The sequence below is a fragment of the Pan paniscus genome, chromosome 15 (assembly GCF_029289425.2).
Source record: "Pan paniscus chromosome 15, NHGRI_mPanPan1-v2.0_pri, whole genome shotgun sequence".
NCBI lineage: Eukaryota > Metazoa > Chordata > Mammalia > Primates > Hominidae > Pan > Pan paniscus.
Window position 1 is genome coordinate 36,231,923 of NC_073264.2, and position 22,429 is coordinate 36,254,351.

Below are 22,429 nucleotides of genomic sequence, written 5' to 3' on the forward strand. Positions count from 1 at the left end.
AGAGACAGGGTTTTGTCATGTTTGCCCACCCTGATCTCAAACTTCTGAGCTCAAGCAGTCCTCCCTCCTCGGCCTCAAAAAGTGCTGGGATTACAGGTGTGAGCCATTGTGCCCAGCTATTTTATTTTTCAGATAGGGTCTCACTCTGTCACCCAGACTGGAGTGCAGTGTCGCCATCACAGCTCACTGCAGCCTCGACCTCCCCAGGCTCAGGTGATCCTCCCACTTCAGTCTTCCAAGTAGCTGTGCCACCACATCTGGCTAATTTTTTGTATTTTTTGTAGAGATGGGGTTTCGCCACATGGTGGTCTCAAACTCCTGGCCTCATGTGATCTGCCTGCCTTGGCTTACCAAAATGTTGGGATTACAGGAGTGAGCCACTGTGTCCTGCCACCACCTTATTTAGTGCTAACTAAACAACTTTCCCTTTGCCAAATGTGATAATAATTTCTTAATTTCTTGTAGAACTACTGATCAGGGTCAACATTCTTTTTTTTTTTTTGAGACAGAGTTTCGCTCTTGTTGCCCAGGATTGCAATGGCACGATCTCGGCTCACTGCGATTTCTGCCTCCTGGGTTCAAGCAATTCTCCTGCTTCAGCCTCCCAAGTAGCTGGGATTACAGGTGCCCGCCACCATGCCCAGTTAATTTTTGTATATTTAGTAGAGATGGGGTTTCGCCATGCTGGCCAGGCTGGTCTCAAACTCCTGACCTCAGGTGATCCACCTGCCTTGGCTTCTCAAAGTGCTGGGATTACAGGCGTGAGCCACCACACCTGGCCAGGTTCAACATTCTGAAATAATCTTCAGCATTAGCCAGTACTCACCAAGATCAAATAATCAGCTTTGCTAATTTGTTGTTGTTGTTGTTTGAGATGGAGTCTCGCTCTGTTGCCCAGGCTGGAGTGCAATGGTGAGATCTCGGCTCACTGCAACCTCTGCCTCCTGGGTTCAAGTGATTCTTCCACCTCAGCCTCCCGAGTAGCTGGGATTACAGGCACTCACCATCATGCCCGGCTAATTTTTGTATTTTTGCATAGATGGGGTTTCACCATGTTGGCCAGGCTGGTCTTGAACTCTTGACTTCAGGTGATCCACCCACCTCGGCCACCCAAAGTGCTGGGATTACAGGCTTGAACCACCGCGCCCGGCCCACTTTGCTAATTCTTAAAACATTTAAAGCTAAACTTCAAGGAGTGTGAAAAGGTGGTTAGGGTATCCATAAACAATTGGGTGCTGGGGCACATCTGACCCTGGGGAGGAATTAAGTGGCTCAGTGGTCCTGTGGCTGAGAGGCATGGCCAGCAGGGACTCTGACAGTCACCTTTTTTCTTCCTTCAATGAATCTCCAGGTTAGAAGGTGAAGGAAGTTATTTGCAGCATCATTGGCAATTTCTTTTCCACCTCCACCTGTAACAGCCAAGGCACAGGACACTGAAGAAGCAAAGAGGCCTGATGCTTCTGGCGAATCAGTTGGAAGAAGAATCACATCTAAAGTAGACAAGATATCCACTGTCTACACACACACACAAACACACAACTCTTTAACTAAATTCACATTTGTATCTGGTGTTTCCATGCGATAGTGGCTTAACTGATAATTCTGTAACACAAACATGGAGGTCATAGAGGCTTTCAATAATAGAGCTAAGGACTCATATTTCCTATGCTTTTAAAATTATCTTTTTAGGCTGGGCACAGTGGCTCACGCCTGTAATCCCAGCACTTTGGGAGGCTGAGGTGAGTGGATTGCTTGAGCTCAGGAGTTTGAGACGAGCCTAGCCAACATGGTGAAACCCATTCTCTAAAAAAAATGCAAAAAATTAGCCAGGCAGGGTGGTGCGGGCCTGTAGTTCCAGCTACTTGGGTCAGGGAAGTGGGTTGGGGTAAAAAGGCAAGAGGATCACTTGAACCCAGGAGGCTGAGGCTGCAGTGAGTCGAGATCATGCCACTGTACTCCAGCCTGGGTGACAAAATGAGACCCTGCTTAAAAAAAAAAAAAAATACACTTTGGGAGGCCAAGGCGGGTGGATCACTTGAGGTCAGGAGTTTGAGACCAGCCTGGCCAACATGGTGAAACTTCATCTCTACTAAAAATACAAAAATTAGCCAGGCATGGTGGTGGGCTCCTGTAATTCCAGCTACTTGGGAGGCTGAGGCAGGAGAATTTGTTGAACCTGGGAGGCGGAGGTTGCAGTGAGCCAAGATTGCACCACTGCACTCCAGCCTGGGCGACAGAGCTAGACTCTGTCTTGAAAAAAAAAAAAAAAATGCAGCCTACAATCCTAATGGCTAGAATGTACTTATATTCAGATAAACTTTGTCTACACGGGAGTTTCTGAACATTGATCCAGAGGCTTTGTCCTCTGAAGTCACAAATAGTAAATTTGGTATTTGCCACATAACTCTCCTTCAGACTTTGGAAGACATATTGACCCCATCTCCCCTGGCTTTTCTTCTGTGGAGAAAACTATTTCTTTAGCAATTTCATAGGACATAGTTCCAAAGTCCTATTATCCTGGTTAGCCTTCTATGGATATTGATATAGTTTAGATGTTTGTCAAATCTCATGTTGAAATGTGACTTCCAGTGTTGGAGATGGGCCTGGTGGGAGGTGTTTGGGTCATGGGAGTGGAACCCTCATGCATGGATTGGTGCCCTCCTCCTGGTCATGAGTGAGTTCTCTGAGTTCACACAAGATTTGATTGTTTTTAAAAGAGTCTGGGGCCAGGCGCGGTGGCTCACGCCTGTAATCCCAGCACTTTGGGGGACCGAGGCAGGTGGATCACTTGAGGTCAGGAGTTCGAGACCAGCCTGACCAACATGGTGAAACCCCATCTCTACTAAAAATACAAAAAAATTAGCCAGGCATAGTGGTGGGTGCCTGTAATCCCAGCTACTCAGGAGGCTGAGGCAGGAGAATCACTTGAACGTGGGAGGCAGTGAGCTGAGATCGTGCCACTGCACTCCAGCCTGGGCAACAGAGCAAGACTCGCCTCCTTCTCTCTCCACCTCCTTCCGGAACCTCCTCCTTCTCGCTCTCTTTCTTCTTCCCTCTCTTGCTATGTAGCATGCTGGCTCCCCTTGGCATTATGAGCCACGACTATAAGCTTCCTGAAGCACTCAGTAGAAACAGGTGCTGGCACCATGCTTCCTGTACAGCCTGCAGAACCCATGAGCCAAAATAAATCTCATTTCTTTATAAATTAAAATTACCCAAGGCCGGGCGCGGTGGCTCACACCTGTAATCCCAGCACTTTGGGAGGTCAAGGTGGGCAGACCATAAGGTCAGCAGACCATAAGGTCAGGAGTTCAAGACCAGCCTGGCCAACATGGTGAAACCCCGTTTCTACTAAAAATACAAAAATTAGCCAGGTGTGGTGGCGGGCACCTGTAATCCCAGCTACTTGGGAGGCTGAGGCAGGAGAAGCGCTTGAACCCTGGAAGGGGAGGCTGCAGTGAGCCAAGATCATGCCACTACACTCCAGCCTGGGTGACAAGAGCAAGACTCTATCTCAAATAAATAAATAAATAAATAAATAAAATAAAGTTATCCCAGCCTCAGGTCTGTCTTTCTTTTCTTTCTTTCCTTCCTTCCTTCCTTCTCTTTCTTCCTCTCTCTCTCTGTTTCTTTTTTTGAGACGGAGTTTCGCTCTTGTTACCCAGGCTGGATTGCAATGGCGTGATCTCGGCTCACCATAACCTCTGCCTCCCGGGTTCAAGAGATTCTCCTGCCTCAGCCTCCCGAGTAGTTGGGACTACAGGCATGCACCACCACGTCCAGCTACTTTTCTACTTTTAGTAGAGATAGGGTTTCTCTATGTTGGTCAGGCTGGTCTGGAAGGCCTCACCTCAGGTGATCCACCTGCCTCATCCTCCCAAAGTGCTGGGATTACAGACATGGGCCATGGTGCCTGGCCAGGTATTCCTTTATAGCAATGCAAATGGATTAACACAGACACCTTTGGCTTACGAATGTTTCTTTGAAATTATAGTGTGGTCTGACCAAGCAAGAATAGATAGGGACAATGTTCATTCGGTTCAGTTTTAATTAATGAAGCCTAAAATTATAGTCAGCTATAATTCCTGCCTTTCCACATACTGCTGAAGGACATATTTACCTGAAATATACTGTACCAATTGTTTGTTTGCTTTTTTAGAGATGGTTTTGCTCTGCCATCCAGACTGGATTGCAGTGGTGTGATCATAGCTCACTGCAGCCTCCAACTCCTGTGCTCAAGGATCCTCCCACTTTGGCCTCCCAAAGTGCTGGGACTACAGGTGTGAGCTACTGTGCCTGACCTGTACTATTAATTTTCCAACTTACATACTGAATTTTACAATTAGGCTTACCTAATAATTCTTTAGTGTCAATGAATACATTAGTAATCCTTAACAACTACATGTAATCTACAAACTTAATTTTATGTGATTTTCCATCCAAATAATTACTAAAAATGTTAAATGTAATAGAGCCCGTGATAGAACCTTGCAATGTAACCAAAAGCCTCAGTCCAAGGGAACATTTACCTGCTTTTGTGGGTCAAAGTCATTCAAGCAAGGTCTAACTGCATCATAATCTGCTCCACAGTTTTTCATTTGGTCCACAAGTAGTTTCATGTTTCACATTCTTTGTATAGCATTTTCCAGACTACGAATATGCTAATCTTATCTGAAAAATAAAGTTAGTGTGGCTTAACCTGTTTTTGGTAAACTTAGGCTGGCTCTAAATGATCATGTCTTTTCCTTAAGTACTCTCAAATCACCTATGAAAATCCATTCTAGACTTGTTCCTGGCATTAATGTTAAGTTTGCCAGAATATGTCTTCCTTCCTTGTCAAAAATCTTGTTGTTCTGACTTTACAGTCTTTTGACCCCTCTATTCTTATAATTCCTCAACTATGAATCACTGTGATGACATAAGTAAGGAGATGGAAGAACTGTACATTATAACAAAAGTATTCTGCATATTTAAAAAATGCCATGTAAAAAAAGATTGATATAGCAAATATTCTCTTATCTATAGCTCTCTAAACACTATTATTGTACTTATTGGAGTAAATCCCAAAATTTAGTCCAGTTTGTTGTATGTGCGTACAAATGTTGGCTAATTTAAAATACAGAAGATATATAATAGAAACTTTTCTCATTAAAGTCTTCTTAACAACAGGGAAAATAAATATTACCTATTCCAACCTTCTGCAAAAGGTCTGGAGGTCATTATGGCCCTAAGATGTTCGCTTTATCCAGGTCCCATTTTTAGTTTTAAAAAATTCATGGACGCATCACTTTGGGAAGCCGAGGTGGGCAGATCACGAGGTCTGGAGATCAAGACTATCCTGGCTAACACAGTGAAACCCCATCTCTACTAAAAATACAAAAAATTAGCTGGGACTACAGGGGTTTGGTTGCACGCGCCTGTAGTCCCAGCTACTCAGGAGGCTGAGGCAGGAGAATTGCTTGAGCCCGGGAGGTGGAGGTTGCAGTGAACCGAGATCGCGTGCTGCACTCCAGCCTGGGCGACAGAGCGAGATTCTGTCTCAAAAAAAAAAAAAAAAAAAAATTCATGGACTATTTTGAGGAAATACATATATTCATGATCTTGACTGTGGTACTGATATGGGTGTATACGTGTCAAAACGCATCAAATTGTACAGCTTATTGCATGTCATGAGCTTTTTTTTTTTACATTTTATTCTCTTAAAATTTTATTGTAAAAAGATTTAAGCCCATGAAAGAATGAGTGAACTATAATTACATAAAACAACACAGATTAACTTCACAAACATAATGTTGAACAAAGGCTGGAAACAGGCCGAGTGCAGTGGCTCACGCCTGTAATCCCAGCACTTTGGGAGGCCGAGGTGGGTGGATCACCTGAGGTCAGAAGTTCGAGACCAGCCTGGCCAACGTGGCGAAACCCTGTCTCTACTAAAAATACAAAAATCAGCTGGGCGTGGTGGCGGGCGCCTGTAGTCCCAGCTACTCAGGAGGCTGAGGCAGGAGAATTGCTTGAACCCGGGAGGCAGAGGTTACAGTGAGCCGAGATCATGACACTGCACTCTAGCCTGGGTGACAGAATGAGACTCCATCTCAAACAAAAATAATAATTCAAAAAAAAAAAAAGAAAGAAAGAGGCCAGATACAAGGAGTACCCCATGTGTGATTCACTCTTAAAAGATGGTAGTATAAGGCAGTCTTCTGGGGTGGTAGTGATTTTCTGTTTCTTGAGCTGGATTATCATATGGGTATATTTACTTCATGGAAATTCATTGAGCTGTGCAGTCAAGACTTGTCCACTTTTCTGTATGTTATTCTTCAGTAAAACGTTTACCATAAAGAGTGAGGCACATGTGCTACAATAAAAGGGAAAGAATATGAAAATCAACTCTCAATAAAAAATTTACAACTGATATTGCACTATAATTATGTCAGACATGACCATTAGGAGAAACTGGGTGAAGGGTACAGAGAACCTCTCTGCACTAATTTTTCAACTTCCTGTGAATCTATAATTATTTCCAAATGTAAAAATACTATTAACACTGATATTTTAGTGTGTGAACCCCAATTAGATTTTCTTTTCTTTTTTCTTTTTTTTTTTTTTTTTGAGATGGAGTCTGGCTCTGTTGCCCAGGCTGGAGTGCAGTGGCACAATCTTGGCTCACTGCAACCTCCACCTCCCAGGTTCAAGTGATTCTCCTGCCTCAGCCTCCCAAGTAGCTGGGGCTAAAGGCACATGCCACCACGCCTAGCTAATTTTTTGTATTTTTAGTAGAGACGGGGTTTCACTGTGTTAGCCAGGATCGTCTTGATCTCCTGACCTTGTGATCCACCTGCCTCGGCCTCCCAAAGTGCTGGGATTACAGACGTGAGCCACCATGCCCAGCCTAGATTTTCTTTCTTTTTTTTTTTTTTTTTTTTTGGAAACGGAGCCTCACTCTGTCCTCTGTTGCCCCAGCTGGAGCACAGTGGCGCCATCTCAGCCACTGCAACCTCCGCCTCATGGGTTCAAGTGACTCTCTTGCCTCAGCCTCCCGAGTAGCTGGGATTACAGGCACGTGCCACCACGCCCAGCTAATTTTTCTATTTTTAGTGGAGACAGGGTTTCACCATGTTGGTCAGGCTGGTCTCGAACTCCTGACCTCGTGATCCGCCCACCTCGGCCTCCCAAAGTGCTGGGATTACAGGCATGAGCCACCGTGCCCGGCCCCAGCCTAGATTTTCTACTTATATCCCCCTTCTAAAAATTTCCCTTTCCTGCCTACTCCTCAGAATTGAAGTGAAAATCATCATTTTCAATAGAGGTTGTCCCAAATATAGATGACAGTTGATAAGTCCTGGGATGGACATCTGCCCCAATGTGGGCCAGTTGGAGCCTTTTCCTGAGACATGGCATTTGGACTGAGAAACAACCATTTATCTTCCTGTGTCCACACTGTAATTTGTAAACTGAAGAGCTGCCAGCAGCTATTTTCCATCTTGTGGTTTGGGGAAGCAGAAGAACCTGATGGACAGAGAGAAGGTGGAATGAAGCTGATGTACAAAGGGAGGAGGACACATGAGACAGAGTCTCTTTGACATTCACCTTCCTGGCTCCTTATGTCCAGTTCAATTTGTGTCCTTGGGTTCTGTGAGACCCTTTATGTGTTTAAAATACATTCACCTCATTATCTAAGCAAGATCCATTCAGATTTCTATTACTTGCAACCATAATCCTAACTAGCACACCTACTACAAAGATGCACAGTTTTTGTCCTACGGCTTACACTTAGAATATGTCTTTTTTTTTAAATTTAAGAAGTATGACGCCAGGAGCAGTGGCTTAAGCCTATAATTCTAGCACTTTGGTAGGCAGAGACAGGAGGATTGCTTGAGTCCAGGAGTTTGAGATCAGCTTGGGCAACAAGGAGACGTCATCTCTTAAAAAAAAAAAAATTAGCTGGCATGCACCTGTGGTCCCCACTACTTGGTAGGCTGAGGTGGGAGGATCACTTGAGCCTGGGAGGTTGAGGCTGCAGTGAGCCATGATTGTACCACTGCACTCCAGCCTGGTGACAGAGTGAGACCCTGTATCAAAAGACAAACAAACAAACATAATGAAGTATGACTTTACTGTATGTAAGATACAGATTGGCACTCCTGCATAGTACGATCACAGAAGATATACTAAAGATCATTTAATCCACCCCTCTCATTTTCAGGTGAGAAAACTGCAGGTTAAGGGCCTTAGCCAAAGTCATACAGCCAGCTGCTAGAAGTATCAGACTCAGCATCGTGTCACCTTTCCCACGTCAATATTACACGGTCAGTCCTGGAGAGAAACATCAGGATGCTCCACTGAGGGTTTTATTTGTTTGCATATAGTATACTAACTGCATAATGAATTAATCAGAACATAGTTAACAAGGACCTACTTGAGAGATCAAATGAATAAGAGATAATGTATAGGGATATAAATAGTTATAATTATAGGTACTTAATTCTAAAAACAATCTTTAACTTTTATCACTATTAGTCATGGAGGTATTCCATGTGTCACTTAGAACAGATATACATAGTCTATTGAGAGCTAAAAAAAAACAATTTGAGGACAGATTACTCCAACATTTTAATTCAAATAGTATCTAGAATTGAGAAAAAAATTAAGACTATATTCAACAGGATGTAAATACTAAGTTTGACGTAAACTTCCTGAGAAGTGGAGGTTTGCTCGGAAACTTCCTGCTTGGTCATAACAGAGAGCTGGAACACATCAGTTTACCTCTCTTGATCTGGTCTGATACTGTTGGTTTAAAATGCTGATTTGGGATTATTCTTAGCCAAAGTAGCCAAAGCACAGCATTGTGTTGACTGTATTTTGGGAGGTAATTATAAGGTGGGAAAGAAGTATTATCTAGTTTGTAAATAAAAAGGAGTCTAATGAACATGTGACTTCCTGGAAAGCAAAGCACAGAATAGAAAATGTGTAATTTACAGCTTTCAGTTTTCTGTTCTCTTGATTGAAGTAGCTGTTCCTGTCACTGCCAGGCCTTTGGCCATCCAAAGTTGCAGCTGTCTACTTTTTGTGTTTTTTTTTGTTAAGACAAGGTCTCGCTCTGTCACCCAGGCTGGAGTGGATATGGATGTCCTATACCTAATCAATCTCCAGCTACTGGACGTTTAGGTGGTTTCCAATTTACTACCATTATAAAACAACACTGTAGTAAACCATCATACAGAAATCATTTTGCAAATATCCGATTATTTTCTTAAGTTTTTAGAAACTGAACTGTTTAGTCAAGGTATTTAAACATTTTTAAGGCCTTTGTGACACTGCTGTCAGCAACAGATGAGGATTTCCTATTCTGATGGGTGGAACTTTTCTAGGGGTGGTAATATCTCTTACGTGAAGTCTTGTTTTGTTTTGAAGATGCAGGAAGTTATATAACAGAGACTTTCCTTGCTGGCACACTGTACCAGGAAGGAGACACAGCACTCTATCCACCCTACTTGGCCAGTTTGGTATTTGAATGGAAAGGGCAAGTTTGTTTTTGAGGTGGTGTGTCACACTTGTGTCATGTGAGACACAATATGTAGATCAAAGAGGAGAAAAACCTTTGGGCAATTCTATTAGTCTTCAGTGTGCTTTTGCTAAATATCTTCAATTAAGCAATCTATTACAGATGGATGGTACTGGTTTTTCTTCCCTGAATCCTCCCCTCTTCAAAGGTGATAACTAATTTCATTATTTTCATTAAATATCCATAGACTGAAAGATCAGGTTCTCAAAGATAGTTTCTTTAATTGTAAACTGTCTAATTTTTACTAAAACAAAGAAAAAGAAAACCAAGTGGTATTAACTTTGACTTGAGTATATGTGTGATGAGGGTTAATCCTCTCCTGTTTTAATGTGTATGATACAAAGTGTATCTGCCTCAATTTTTATTTATTTATTTTTTGAGACAGAGTCTTGCTCTGTCGTCCAGGCTGGAGTGCAGTGGTGCAATCTCGGCTCACTGCAATCTCCGCCCTTGGTTCAAGTGATTCTCCTGCCTCAGCCTCCTGAGTAGCAGGGATTACAGGTGTGTGCCACCATGCCAGGCTAATTTTTGTATTTTTAGTAGAGATAGGGTTTTGTCATGTTGGCCAGGCTCGTCTCAAACTCCTGACCTGAGGTGATCCGCCCACCTTGGCCTCCCAAAGTGCTGGGATTATAGGGGTGAGCTACCATGCCTGGCCCTGTCTCAAATTTTAGTGCAGTGCAATCTATCACTAAGAAATTTCAAAGCTGTTATTTAAGATGTTAATTATATAATATACAAATATCACGGTTGTGTGGTTTAACCTGTTAAGACATGCTTAGAAAAGAGAACGTGAGTATACTGACTTTATTACAAGCCTATATTGGAAGATATATGGTAATACATAGGTATGTATAACTCCCTGATAACAATAGGTTATGCATTATTTAAAAACATAATGTCAAACAGCATTACAGTTGGTAATTTATTTAAAGACTACAAGCTTGCTTGTCTGTTCACTACTGCATTTCTATCCTGAACATTTCTGGATATATTACTATATATCAGGTTTATATACTTTTACTATAGGTATATAAATATTTGCTGAATGAATAAAATAGGAAGATAATTTTAAAAGGTAAAAAATGGCATTTAATTTATAAAACATAATAAACAAAAGTTCTAAATCGTATTAAGTTCTAAAACAAACCAGATTTGTCAATATAATTCCAAGTTTAATTCCAAACTTAAAAATGGTAGCATGTAATATCAGTTCACTGAATATTGTAATTAGATATTAAAAGTTCAGATATGAGTAGTAAAGGCAGAGTGGGACTTGTAATACCAGGGTCAAAGGTAGTGCTTGGGGTCTGACTAAACATTTGAAAAAGGACATCAACCTGTGTGGGCAGGTGTTTATGAAGGATGAGAAAGAAGGCAACTTCTTTTTTTCTCTGGTTCTGTGGGCTTCTCTTTAACTTTTGTTTTTTCACTCTTTATCATCCAAAACTAAAGGATTAATGAACTTTGGAGGATCTGAGCAATCGATCTTCGTAAATAGGTAACTTGACACAGTCTTAGGGGAATTAATGATAGTGTATGATAGACTTAATGGAAGCTTAGAAAACACTCCTTTTTTGGTTAACTACCATATGCACTCTATTTATTTATTTATTTACTAAAGGCTAGCCAAGTGAAGCAGTGGGAGTAGAGAAAGAACAAAGAAATCTGTAACTGGTTGTGATTAATTAGTCATAAACCACTGCACTCGGACCAGCCCATATGCACTCTTTAAAACTTAAAACTTTTTACCAAAATCTTAAATATCAGAACAAGTCAGAAAGCTTGTTTTTTTTAAACCTTGTTTTTATTATGAAATGTATTACACATAACAAAAACTGCATAAAACATATATATAGATTTAAAAATAATAAAGAAACATTTTTGTACTCACTAGCTTAAGAATAATTTTTTGGGTGGGCACAGTGGCTCATGCCTGTAATCTCAGCACTTTGGGAGGCTGAGACTGGAGGATCACTTGAGCCCTGGAGTTTGAGACCAGCCCGGGCAACAGAGACCCCATCTTCACAAAAAATAAAAAATTAGGCTGGGCATGGTGGCTCACGCCTGTAATCCCAGCTCTTTGGGAGGCTGCGGTGGGTGGATCACAAGGTCAAGAGATAGAGACCATCCTGGCCAACATGGCGAAACGCTGTCTCTGCTAAAAATACAAAAATTAGCTGGGCGTGGTGGTGTGTACCTGTAATTCCAGCTACTCAGGAGGCTGAGGTAGGAGAATCACTTGAACTCAGGAGGCAGAGGTTGCAGGGAGCTAAGATCGTGCCACTAAACTCCAGCCAGGTGACAGAGTGAGATTGTCTCAAAAAAAAAAAAAAAAAAGAAAAAGAAAAAGAAAAAGAAAATTAGCCGGGTGTGGTGGCTCACACCTGTAATCCTAGCACTTTGGGAGGCTGGGGTGGGCAAACTGCTCGAGCCCAGGAGTTTGAGACCAGCCTGGGCAACTTCGTGAAACTCTGTTTCTACAAAAAAAATTTAAAAATTAGCTGGGCAGCCGGGCGCCGTGGCTCACATCTGTAATCCCAGCACTTTGGGAGGCCGAGGCAGGTGGATCACGAGGTCAGGAGATCGAGACCATCCTGGCTAACACGGTGAAACCCCGTCTCTACTAAATATACAAAAATTAGCTGGGCGTAGTGGCAGGTGCCTGTATTCCCAGCTACTCGGGAGGCTGAGGCAGGAGAATGGCGTGAGCCCAGCGGGTGGAGCTTGCAGTGAACCGAGATGGAGCCACTGTACTCCACCCTGGGCGACAGAGTGACACTCCGTCTCAAAAAAAAAAAAAAAAAAAAATTAGCTGGGCATCGTGGTGTGCACCTGCAGTTCCAGCTATTCCGGAGGCTGAGGCTGCAGTGAGACATGATTGTGCTGCTGCACTCCAGCCTGGGCAATAGAGTAAGACCCTCTATCAAAAAAAAAAAAAAAAAAAAGAAGAAGAATTTCTTAAATTAACTATCTATGAGAATTGTCAGGTTGACTGTCGTTTTCCAGCTGAGTTTCACAAAATGGGGCCTGCTTAATAAAACAGATTGATACATTCAAATCCACAGGCTCTGGTAATTTGTACTAACGAATACTTATTTCTAGAATTGACCAGAGTTATCACAGAACTAGGAGTGTATTATTTTACAGAATAGTGGAGAACTAATTAAGTACCTATGACTTGTAAAAATAGAAGCTCATGGTTTTTAAATGGAAAAGTCTGACTGGAAACTACAGTCCTTTAATATTAATTTCTAAACTCAGAAGTGAGATTATGACACAATCGGTTGGCAACTATCTAAGTTTTTCCTAGGCAATACCTCCCGTGGCTGGGTAAAGAATATATCTTCTCACATGCATATTAATTTCTTTGAGTGAAATCTGAGTTAGGTGTAAGTTAATATTTATCAAACAGAATCTATATTAGTTATCTCTTGCTGTATGAAAAATTACCCCCAAACTTGGTGCCTTAAAGCAATAAACAATTATTTTCTTACAGAGTCTATGAGTAAGGAAGCTAGGCAAAGCTTAGTTGGGTCTCTTGGCTCTGGGTTTCTCATAAGGCTGTATAAAAGGTGTTGAGCAGGTGCTGCAGTCATCTTAAGGCTTGACTAGGTGTTGATGTTGGTAGGACTTAGTCCCTATCAGGGTGTTGCACTCAGGGCCTCCGTTCCTCACTGGCTGTTAACTAGAGGCTATCCTCCGTTTTTCTGCCATATGGACCTATCCTTTGGATTGTGACCTATCCTTTGGAAATTGCAACATGGCAATTTCCTACATTGGAATGAGCAAGTGAGAGCGCAAGAGAGAGAGGAAGATGAAAGTCACAGTCTTTTGTAACCTAATCTCAGATGTGACATTCTGTCACTTTGCCATATTCTATTCTTTTGAAAGAGGTCATTAGGTCCGGCCCAAGCACAAGAGGAGGAAATTACACAAGGATGTGAAAACCAGAAGGTGCGGTGCTTAGGAGTCATTTTAGATGCAGCCTACCACAGTAACTCAGAAAGAAGGAAATACAAAAAGTAGGGACTTTGCACCCAAGACTGTGTGGTAGATAGAGCTCCCTCTCCCCTCTCCCCTCTCCCCTCTCCCCTCCCCCCCTCCCCTCTCCCCTCTCCCCTCTCCCCTCTCCCCTCTCCCCTCTTTCCACGGTCTCCCTCTGATGCCGAGCCGAAGCTGGACGGTACTGCTGCCATCTCAGCTCACTGCAACCTCCCTGCCCGATTCTCCTGCCTCAGCCTGCCGAGTGCCTGCGATTGCAGGCGCGCGCCACCACGCCTGACTGGTTTTCGTATTTTTTTGGTGGAGACGGGGTTTCGATGTGTCGGCTGGGCTGGTCTCCAGCTCCTAACCGCGAGTGATCCGCCAGCCTCGGCCTCCCGAGGTGCCGGGATTGCAGACGGAGTCTCGTTAACTCAGTGCTCAATGGCGCCCAGGCTGGAGTGCAGTGGCGTGATCTCGGCTCGCTACAACCACCTCCCAGCCGCCTGCCTTGGCCTCCCTAAGTGCCGAGATTGCAGTCTCTGCCTGGCAGCCACCCCGTCTGGGAAGTGAGGAGCGTCTCCGCCTGACCGCCCATCGTCTGGGATGTGAGGAGCCCCTCTGCCTGGCTGCCCAGTCTGGAAAGTGAGGAGCGTCTCTGCCCGGCCGCCATCCCATCTAGGAAGTGAGGAGCGCCTCTTCCCGGCCGCCATCACATCTGGGAAGTGAGGAGCGTCTCTGCCCGGCCGCCCATCGTCTGAGATGTGGGGAGCACCTCTGCCCTGCCGCCCCGTCCGGGATGTGAGGAGCGTCTCTGCCCGGCCGCCCTGTCTGAGAAGTGAGGAGACCCTCTGCCTGGCAACCGCCCCGTCTGAGAAGTGAGGAGCCCCTCCGCCCGGCAGCCACCCCGTCTGAGAAGTGAGGAGCGTCCTCCCTCCTCGTCCGGGAGGGAGGTGGGGGGGTCAGCCCCCCGCCCGGCCAGCCGCCCCATCCGGGAGGTGAGGGGCGCCTCTGCCCGGCCGCCCCTACCGGGAAGTGAGGAGCCCCTCTGCCCGGCCAGCCGCCTCGTCCGGGAGGGAGGTGGGGGGGTCAGCCCCCCGCCCAGCCAGCCGCCCCGTCCGGGAGGTGAGGGGCGCCTCTGCCCGGCCGCCCCTACCGGGAAGTGAGGAGCCCCTCTGCCCGGCCAGCCGCCTCGTCCGGGAGGGAGGTAGGGGGTTCAGCCCCCCGCCTGGCCAGCCGCCCCATCCGGGAGGCGTGGGGTGCCTCTGCCCGGCCGCCCCTACTGGGAAGTGAGGAGCCCCTCTGCCCGGCCAGCCGCCCCGTCCGGGAGGGAGGTGGGGGGGTCAGCCCCCCGCCCGGCCAGCCGCCCCGTCCGGGAGGGAGGTGGGGGGGTCAGCCCCCCGCCCGGCCAGCCGCCCCGTCCGGGAGGGAGGTGGGGGGGATCAGCCCCCCACCTGGCCAACCGCCCCGTCCAGGAGGGAGGTGGGGGGATCAGCCCCCCGCCCGGCCAGCCGCCCTGTCCAGGAGGTGGGGGGCGCCTCTGCCCGGCCGCCCCTACTGGGAAGTGAGGAGCCCCTCTGCCCGGCCAGCCGCTCTGTCTGGGAGGGAGGTGGGGGGGTCAGGCCCCCGCCCGGCCAGCCGCCCCGTCCGGGAGGGAGGTGGGGGGGGTCAGCCCCCCACCCGGCCAGCCGCCCCGTCCGGGAGGGAGGTGGGGGGGTCAGCCCCCCGCCCGGCCAGCCGCCCTGTCCGGAGGGAGGTGGGGGGATCAGCCCCCCGCCCGGCCAGCCACCCTGTCCGGGAGGTGAGGGGCGCCTCTGCCCGGCCGCCCCTACCGGGAAGTGAGGAGCCCCTCTGCCCGGCCAGCCGCCCTGTCCAGGAGGGAGGTGGGGGGTCAGCCCCCCGCCCGGCCAGCCGCCCCATCCGGGAGGGAGGTGGGGGGGGTCAGCCCCCCGCCCGGCCAGCCACCCCGTCCGGGAGGTGAGGGGCGCTTCTGCCCGGCCGCCCCTACTGAGAGGTGAGGAGCTCCTCTGCCCGGCCACCACCCCATCTGGGAGGTGTACTCAACAGCTCATTGAGAACGGGCCATGAAGACAATGGCGGTTTTGTGGAATAGAAAGGGGGGAAAGGTGGGGAAAAGATTGAGAAATCCGATGGTTGCCGTGTCTGTGTAGAAAGAGGTAGACATGGGAGACTTTTCATTTTGTTCTGTACTAAGAAAAATTCTTCTGCCTTGGGATCCTGTTGATCTGTGACCTTACCCCCAACCCTGTGCTCTCTGAAACATGTGCTGTATCCACTCGGGGTTGAATGGATTAAGGGCGGTGCAAGATGTGCTTTGTTAAACAGATGCTTGAAGGCAGCATGTTCGTTAAGAGTCATCACCACTCCCTAATCTCAAGTACCCAGGGTCACAAACACTGTGGAAGGCCGCAGGGTCCTCTGCCTAGGAAAACCAGAGAACTTTGTTCACTTGTTTATCTGCTGACCTTCCCTCCACTATTGTCCTGTGACCCTGCCAAATCCCCCTCTGCGAGAAACACCCAAGAATGATCAATAAAAAAGAAAAAAAAAAAAAAAAAAAAAAAAAAAAAAGTAAAAATGCTTCAACAGCAAATGGTACTAAAAAAAAAAAAAAAAAAAAAAAAAAAGAATAGGCCGGGCACGGTGGCTCACGCCTGTAATCCTAGCACTTTGGGAGGCCGAGGTGGGCGGATCACGAGGTCAAGAGATCGAGACCATCCTGGCTAACACGGAGAAACCCTGTTTCTACTAAAAATTAAAAAAAAATTAGCCAGGCGTGGTGGCGGGCGCCGGTAGTCCCAGCTACTCGGGAGGCTGAGGCAGGAGAATGGCGTGAACCCGGGAGGCGGAGCTTGCAGTGAGCAGAGATCGCGCCACTGCACTCCAGCCTGGGAGACAGAGCGAGACTCTGTCTCAAAAAAAAAAAAAAAAGAATAGAAAAAGGAAAAAAAGTAAAAATGCTAACTCAGCTAAGCATCGTAATTAAAGAATATCTTTTGTATGCAGAGATGGCATTATTGATGATGATTCCTTTGGGATAGGTGGTCGGGAATAGAAAGACTGCTAATTGAAGTAAGAATACTTTTCACAAAAAACAAAGATAGTTCTATGATTTATAGCCATTGTTCACCACTTGTAGAGTTCCTTGCTGTTTTTTACTTTACAAACAATTTTTATAGTGAAGCAAACATTAAACATGAATCAGCAAAGTGGTACTGTGATTTACAACTCAAAAACAATTCTGGGATACACCAATCAATCAGTAAGAATTTACTGAGCACCTACATATGCTAGAAAGTTACTGATACTAGAAAAGTATAAAACAGTATCTGCCCTCAACCTGCCCTCAAGTCTGTGGCAGGTATCGAAAATCTATGCAATAGGAATTAACCCTTTACTAGGGTATTGTATCAGATCCTGGGCTCTAAATTCAAGAGATGAAGAAAATGGGAAAAAATCCAGAGGCATGATTAACCAAAGGATTAAAAATTAGAAAACACAAATAGCAACAACAACAAAAAAAATTAGAAAACAGAATTTATGTGGAAAGTTTAAAGGCACATTGCTTATTTAACCTGAGGAAGGTGAAAGTTGCTTTAGTAATCATCTTTAAGTTTATGAATAGTTACACAGGAGATGCCCTCAATGAGAAATCTACAGGGCTGGGTGTGGTGGCTTGTGCCTGTAATCCCAGCACTTTGGGAGGCCGAGGCAGGCAGATCACCTGAGGTCAGGAGTTCGAGACCAGCCTGACCAACATGGAGAAACCCTGTCTCTACTAAAAATACAAAAAATTAACCGGGCGTGGTGGTGCTTGCCTGTAATCCCAGCTACTCAGGAGAATCGCTTGAACCCGGGAGGCAGAGGTTGCGGTGAGCTGAGATTGAGCCATTGCACTCCAGCCTGAGCAACAAGAGCAAAACTCTGTCTCAATAAATAAATAAATAAATAGTTCTGAAGTCCCTTCTAAGTTCAGTTAAGTTCCACATACTAGATAGAGGCAGGAAAATGTGAAAAAAAAAAGTTTTTATTAAAAAAAAGAGACATCTACAAGAGAATTGGATTTCTAATATAGTATATACATTAAAAAGTCTTAGAATACATATATTAAGAGAAAATTGTTTAGGAAGGCTCAATGACTTTTTTTTTCTTCAGGGCTTCTTTACAAAATGTTTCCTCACTGTTTTGACAATATCATGAAAAAAATTCAGTTTAGAATCTAGAACTGACCTGGATGGGATTCACAGGGACTGCACAGTCCCTGATTCCTCCCCGACGGTGGGAGCTTAGCTACTAGAAACAGGAACTCAGTTGGTGTCTCGAGTCAGACAAGAAAGGGGAGGCCAGGCCAGAGGCGCGACGGAACTCCCCTTAGTTCTGAATGACAACTTTTAAACCTGCAAGGTCTTTGCTCTGGAGGGAGACATTAACTTTATTATACAGGAAAGTAAACAAGTCTGATATGTGCTCTGAAGGGAACTACTATCTCTAAATTAAGGCTCACCTGTAATCCCAGTGCTTTGAAAGACCAGGGCGGTGGCTGGGTTTGGTGGCTCACGCCTGCAATCCCAGCACTTTGGGAGGCTGAGGCAGGAGGATCCCTTGAGCCCAGAAATTTGAGACCAGCCTTGGCAACACAGGGAGACCTCATCTCTATATAAAATTGAAAAATCAGCTGGGCATGGGGGCACGTGTCTGAAGCCCTAGCTACTCAGGTACTCAGGAGGCTGAGGAATGCACCACCACACTACAGCCTGGGCAACAGTGAGACTGTGTCTCCAAAACAAACAAAAAACTATATTTGACTCTTCTGAATATACCATATTGAGATAAACTAGCTGTTCTCAAGAGCCCCTTTACATAATAAGATCAGATAAATTATAATTGTTGAGGTTTTTATACGTTTTTTTTTTTTTTTTTGAGATGAAGTCTTGCTCTGTCGCCAGGCTGGAGTGCAGTGGTGCAATCTAAGCTCACTGCAGCCTCTGCCTCCCAGGTTCAAGTGATTCTCCTGCCTCAGCTACCCTAGTAGCTGGGATTATAAGTGCGCACCACCACACCCAGCTAATTTTTGTATTTTTAGTAGAGATGAGGTTTCACCGCGTTGGCCAGGATGGTCTTGATCTCTTGATCCGCCTGCCTCGGCCTCCCAAAGTGCTGGGATTACAGAAGTGAGCCACCATGCCTGACACCCCCTGCCCTTTTTTTTCTTTGAGACAGAGTCTCACTCTGTCGCCCAGGCTGGAGTGCAGTGGCACGATCTCGGCTCACTGCAACCTTCGCCTCCCGGGTTCAAGCGATTCTCCAGCCTCAGCCTCCTGAGTAGCTGGGACTACAGGCGCCCACCACCACGCCCGGCTAATTTTTTTGTATTTTTAGTAGAGATGGGGTTTCATCGTGTTGGCCAGGATGGTCTCAATCTGTTGACCTCATGATCCGCCCGCCTCAGCCTCCCAAAGTGCTGGGATTACAGGCGTGAGCCACTGTGCCCAGCCAGGGTTAAAATCTTTTAGAACAATTACTATGCTGCTGTATTAGGAAAGCACATCCTTCCCACTTAGTAACCATCCCATTTAGCCCCCCAAAGGAGCAAAAGATGCTTTGTTCTTAGATGATTAGTGGAAGATGATAACCACATCTGTACCCACTGGCACCCTTACACAGTAACATTTCTGCTGTGCCTTCCTTTTTGTCAGAGGTAGCCTTCCAGGCGCATTTCATCCATTTGACAGGAGTGCTGACAAGAAACTCTTAGGTGATCAGGATCTAATAAGCCTGCAAGACAGGTGGGTGTGTTAAAACCCCTTTTCAGTTGTACCTCCTTTATAAAAACTGTGTTTGAAACTTTCCACACCTCTTCTTGGCCCAAAGGTGATTATTTTTGTTCGGAAATTGTGAGATAACTCATCTGAGGTGAGGTTTTCTTTTAGTACTCCCAGGAGAAGATATATTTCTCTTTTCACTTTGAAAGTTTTCCTTTAAAAATAATTTCTTGTTCGTCCCTCTCCAAGATGGCTGCTGAAGACAAGTTACTGCTGCCACAGCTCCCCGAGCTGTTTGAAACCAGCAAACAGCTTCTGGATGATGTAGAAGTAGCGACTGAACCTGCCAGTTCCCGGATAGTCCAGGAGAAGGTGTTCAAGGGCCTGGACCTCCTTGAGAAGGCTGCCGAAATGTTATCGCAGCTTGACTTGTTCAGCTAAAATGAAGATTTGGAAGTGATTGCTTCCACCGACCTGAAGTACCTGTTGGTGCCAGTGTTTCAAGGAGCCTTCACCATGAAACAAGTCAAGCCCAACAAGTATCTAGATCATTTGCAGTGGGCTCAAGAGAACTATAAACTACTTAACTGTGCCATTGCTATCATGTGGCAGAGCTTGAGCTGCCCAAAACCAAGAACTCAGCTGAAAAATCACACTGCTAATTTTTCCATGGCTTATCCTAGCCTCATTGCTATGGCATCTCAAAGACAGGCTAAAAGAGAGAGACACAAGCAGAAGGAGTTGGAGCACAGGTTGTCTGCAATCAAATCTGCTGTGGAAAGTGGTCAAGCAGATGATGAGCGTGTTTGTGAATATTATCTTCTTCACCTTCAGAGGTGAACTGATATCAGCTTAGAAGAGATTGAGAGCATTGACCAGGAAATAAAGATCCTGAGAGAAAGAGACTCTTCAAGAGAGGCATCAACTTCTAACTCATCTCGCCAGGAGAGGCCTCCAGTGAAATCCTTCATTCTCACTCGGAATACGGCCCAAGTCAAAGTATTTGGAGCTGGTTATCCAAGTCTGGCAACTATGACGGTGAGTGACTGGTATAAGCAACATCGGAAATATGGAGCATTACCAGATCAGGGAATAGCCAAGGCAATGCCAGAGGAATTCAGAAAAGCAGCTCAGCAACAGGAAGGTCAAGAAGAAAAGGAGGAAGAGGATGATGAACAAACACTCTACAAAGCTCGGGAGTGGGATGACTGGAAGGGCACCCATCCTAGGGACTATGGCAGCCAACAGAGCATGGGCTGATCTTCCCACAACATGAGAGGACTGAAGGGTGCACACCTCCCACGCCAAGGAAAACCATGCAGTCCTCATCTCCCTGGGCTTCCGCTTCAGATGTGTACAACAAAGGCAAAGATGCTAAATCTTACTTTGCTTTCAATAAAGTGTCCAGTGATTAAAAAAAATTTTTTTTTTCTGAGATGCCTTCTATGTTCAGTCATTCTGCAACTTGGGCTGTAAAATGATACTAATTATTTTTGGCTTCATTGGAGTAACTACTGGCCACTTGAAAATTAAATTTTGGCTGGGCGGGGTTGCTCATGCCTGTAATCCCAGTACTTTGGGATGCTGAGGCAGGCAGATAGCCTGAGGTCGGGAGTTCGAGACCAGCCTGGCTAACATGGTGAAACCCCATCTCTACTAAAAATACAAAATTAGCCAGGCATGGTGGTGCATGCCTGTAATCCCAACTACTTGGGGGGCCAAGGCAGGAGAATCACTTGGACCTGGCAGGCAGAGGTTGCAGTGAGCTGGGATCATACCACTGCACTCCAGCCTGGGTGACAGAGTGAGACTCTGTCTCAGAAAAAAAAATTAAATATTATGCTCAGTATCTCCCATATTTAAAAGCAAATTTTTCAAATTTTACTTAAGAGCAAAACTGCAGTGGAACAGTGAGTTTTCAAAATGTTGCTAGTCCTGGAATCTGTTTAAGGCTTGAAGCCGTTAAGTAGAAATATAGTAAGTGTTTGGGTGTGCGGTGTCTCCCACCTGTAATCCCACCACTTTGGAAGGCCGAGGCAGGTGGATCACTTGAGGTCAGGAGTTCAAGACCAGCCTGGCCAAATGGTAAAACCCCATCTCTACTTAAAAAAATAAAAAAATAAAAAAGAGCTGGGCGTGGTGGTGAGTGCCTGTAATCCCAGCTACTTGGGAGGCTGAGGCAGGAGAATTGCTTGAACTCACGAGGTGGAGGTTGCAGTGAGCCGAGATTGCGCCACTGCACTCCAGCCTGGGCAACAGAGCGAGCCTCCGTCTCAAAAAATAAAAATAAAAATAAAAATAAATAATAAACATTTAGGCCAGGTGTGGTGGCTCATGCCTGTAATCCCAGCACTTTGGGAGCCGAGGCGGGCGGATCACCTGAGGTCAGGAGTTCGAGATCAGCCTGGCCAACATGGTGAAACGCTTTCTCTACTAAAAATACAAAAATTAGCCTGATGTGGTGGTAGGTGCCCGTAATTCCTGCTACTCAGGAGGCTGAGGCATAAGGATCGCTTGAACCCGAGAGGAGGAGGTTGCAGTGAGCAGAGATCACGCCACTGCACTCCAGCCTGGGTGACAGAGTGAGACTCTGTCTCAAAAAAACAAAAACAAAAACAAAAAAAGGAAGAAAGAAAAAAGAAACATTATAAGGAATTAAAATAATTTTTTACACACATTTTCTAAAAGCCTTTGAGATATTACCTAAGTTGCTTAATAATTAGCTAGTACAATATCTTGGTAAAGTATCATGATTTTCTTATTTGTCAGTTGTTCATTTTACAGCTTTTTTGCTTTTCTACCTTTAAAGATTCCTCCAACTTATAAAATGATTGAAAAAATTAAAATGCAAAATATGTTCTTATTCAACATTTGAATTATCCATATAACTAAGAAAACATTAGGAAATAAAAACTTTATGCTGTGACTTCTGCTACCACCCAGGATGGTGTAACAGGGACCAGAATTAACCTCCCACCTAAAATACTTAAAAAACTGAACAAAAATATACTAGTTAATTGTTTTCAGATATCAGACAGGAGGCAGCGCAGGACAGTGATTTCTCAGAGAAGCAAACAAAAAAAGGTGAGTCCTATGATTG

General features: G+C 45.4%; 1 protein-coding gene, 1 long non-coding RNA gene and 1 pseudogene across 8 annotated transcripts in view; 2 read left to right on the forward strand and 1 right to left on the reverse strand.

Moving 5' to 3' along the window:
* BAZ1A (bromodomain adjacent to zinc finger domain 1A) overlaps window positions 1-22,429 on the reverse strand; it is a 223,060-nt gene that overhangs the window by 161,218 nt on the left and 39,413 nt on the right. For 5 of the 6 annotated variants that reach the window (XM_034937427.4, XM_063596184.1, XM_063596183.1 and 2 more), the window contains 2 exons: window positions 5,186-6,355; window positions 4,530-4,671 (listed from right to left, as the gene is read on the reverse strand). The gene's annotated coding sequence lies outside the window, so the exon portion shown is untranslated. Of the gene's footprint in view, window positions 1-4,529; window positions 4,672-5,185; window positions 6,356-22,429 lie in introns of those variants that run through there. The other variant, XR_004666142.4, reaches the window with a different exon arrangement.
* On the forward strand, window positions 14,640-16,776 carry LOC134728950 (uncharacterized). The gene is made up of 2 exons (XR_010109796.1): window positions 14,640-14,880; window positions 14,930-16,776. It is a non-coding gene; the product is annotated as an uncharacterized LOC134728950 (long non-coding RNA).
* LOC100989038 (immunoglobulin-binding protein 1-like) lies at window positions 19,579-20,751 on the forward strand (annotated as a pseudogene). Its single transcript, XR_008954770.2, has one exon. The product of XR_008954770.2 is annotated as an immunoglobulin-binding protein 1-like (transcript).